We start from the raw sequence: 2,811 nt of genomic DNA, 5'->3' as shown, positions 1-2,811 counted from the left end.
TAGATAAGTCCTTTTTTCCTTTCCCCGAAAGGGACACTTCGTGTCTAAATTCATTCTCTATGCTACTGTTTGGTTTTCTTTGAATCCATTTTGGTCTAACTCTATTCAGAATTTAAGACAAAGAAGGGATAGTAGGACTGATTTACTGGGCTCTCGTTTAATACAAGCTAATATGCAAAAAAGGCACCCACAGCCTTGGCAGGGGCATCAAGTCAACCCCGACTGGCCATGGCGGCCGATGTTCCAAAATCAAAAGCTTTTAGAAGGAGGAAATCAAATTGAAGTGCCTACAAAGGCAAAATGAAATTGAAAAGGTTAAGTCCCATGTGTCTAACCGTCTTGGCAAAGTTTGAAAAGCCAAAGGTTCCCTACTGCTCTGAAGTTAAATTTAGAAGAAATAAGTGAAAAGCCTACAAAGGCAAAATGAAGCTGAAAAAGATTAAGTCCCACGCGATCAACCGTCATGGTAAAGTTTTGGAAAAGCCAAGGGTTATCCGAGGCCAGAAATAAAATCGGTGTCCAGAGAACAACCAGTTGCAGCTGAAAGTACCATCAAAGCAGATGTGCCGAGATCAAGTAACTAAAACACTTAAGGCCGCAAAACCAACCACCATTTCAAACTAACAAATTGTTCTTTGTTTGAACCACAGGAAACAGATGCAATCCAAAAGCAGCCTTGCAAGAAGTAGGTGCAACTAAAAAAGAAAAAAGAAGAAAAAACAAGAAGAAAAAACCGCGTGGGGGCAAGAAACAGCTTTGCAGCAACAACTCCAAAAAGGGAAGTTTCCTCGAAAACTCTTTCCCGCATTTACTCATTCTGTAAAATGAAAAAAAAAACAAAAAGAAGAAAAAAAATGATGATGAAATTTTTTTTTAAAAAGGAAGAAAAAGTCCAAAATCATGGTAGTATAGGGTGTCCAATCCCTACCTACATTTTTTCATCATAGGGTCTCCATTCCCTAGTTGATATTTTTAGACATAGGTCTCCACTCCCAGTCTACTTTTCCAACATTGGGTCTCCACTCCCTAGTTGATGATTTTTAGACATAGGGTGTCCACTTCCTAGTCGATTTTCCAATATAGGGTCTCCACTCCCTAGTTGATATTTTTAGACATAGGGTCTCCAATCCCTAGTCGCTTTTCCAACATTGGGTCTTCACTCCCTAGTTGATGATTTTTAGATATAGGGTCTCCACCCCCTAGTCGCTTTTCCAACATAGGGTCTCCACTCCCTAGTTGATGTTTTTAGAAATAAGGGCTCCACTCCCTAGTTGTTTTTCCAACATAGGGTCTCCACTCCCTAGTTGATGATTTTTATACATAGGGTCTCCACTCCCTAGTCGCTTTTCCAACATAGGGTCTCCACCCCCTAGTTGATGTTTTTAGACATAGGGTCTCCACTTCCTAGTCTGTTTTTCCATCAGAGGGTCTCCACTCCCTAATTGATAATTATTTTAGACATAGGGTCTCCACTCCCTAGTCGCTTTTCCAACATAGGGTCTCAACTCCCTAGTTGATTTTTTAGACATAGGGTCTCCACTCACTAGTTTATCTTTTCAACATAGGGTCTTCACTCCCTAGTTGATGTTATTTTAGACATAGGGTCTCCCCTCCCTAGTCTCCTTTCTAACATAGGGTCTCCACTCCCTAGTTGATGTTATTTTAGACATAGGGTCTCCACTCCCTGGTCTCCTTTCTAATATAGGGTCTCCACTCCCTAGTTGATTTTATTTTTAGACATAGGGTCTCCACTCCCTAGTCTTCTTTTCCAACATAGGGTCTTCACTGCCTAGTTGGTTTATTTTGGATATAGGGTCTCCACTCCCTAGTCTCTTTTCCAACATAGGGTCTCTACTCCCTACTTGATTTTATTTTGGACATAGGGTCTCCACTCCCTAGTCGCCTTTTTTACATAGGGTCTCCACTCCCTAGTTGATTTTATTTTAGACATAGGGTCTCTACTTCCTAGTCTCTTTTTACAACATATGATCTCCACTCCCTAGTTGATGTTTCCAACATAGGGTATCCACTTCCTAGTTGATTTTAGTTTAGACATAGGGTCTCCACTCCCTAGTTGATATTTCCATTATAGGTTCTCCACTCCCTAGTTGATTTTAGTTTAGACATAAGGTCTCCTCTCCCTAGTTGATTTTATTTTAGACATAGGGTCTACACTCCTTAATCTCTTTTCCAACATAGTGTCTCCACTCCCTAGTTGATGTTATTTTAGACATAGGGTCTCCACTCCTTAGTCTGTTTTTCGAACATAGAGTCTCCACTCCCTAGTCACCTTTTTCCAATATAGGTTCCCCACTCCTTAGTTGATTTTTATTTTTTAGACATAGGGTCTTCATTCCCTAGTCGCCTTTTCGACATAGGGTCTCCACTCCCTAGTTGATTTTATTTTAAACATAGGGTCTCCACTCCTTAGTTGATTTTATTTTAGACATAGGGTCTCCACTCCCTAGTCGCCCTTTCCAATATAGGGTCTCCACTCCCTAGTTGATTTTATTTTAGACATAGGGTCTCCACTCCCTAGTATCTTTTCCAACATAGGGTCTCCACTCCCTAATTGATTTTATTTTAGACATAGGGGCTCCACTCGCTAGTCTCTTTTCGAACATAGGGTCTCCACTCCCTAGTTGATTTTATTTTAGACATAGGGTCTCCATTCCCTAGTCTCATTTTCAATATAGGATCTCCACTCCCTAGTTGATTTGATCTTAAATGAAGGGTACACCACTCCCTGATATCTTTGCCAATACAGGGTATCCCATTCCCTGGCATATTTTCCCAACATAAGGTACACCA

The sequence above is a fragment of the Nicotiana tomentosiformis genome, chromosome 6, assembly GCF_000390325.3.
Source record: "Nicotiana tomentosiformis chromosome 6, ASM39032v3, whole genome shotgun sequence".
Lineage (NCBI taxonomy): Eukaryota > Viridiplantae > Streptophyta > Magnoliopsida > Solanales > Solanaceae > Nicotiana > Nicotiana tomentosiformis.
The sequence above is the reverse complement of the archived record's forward strand: the minus strand, read 5'-3'. Positions refer to the sequence as shown.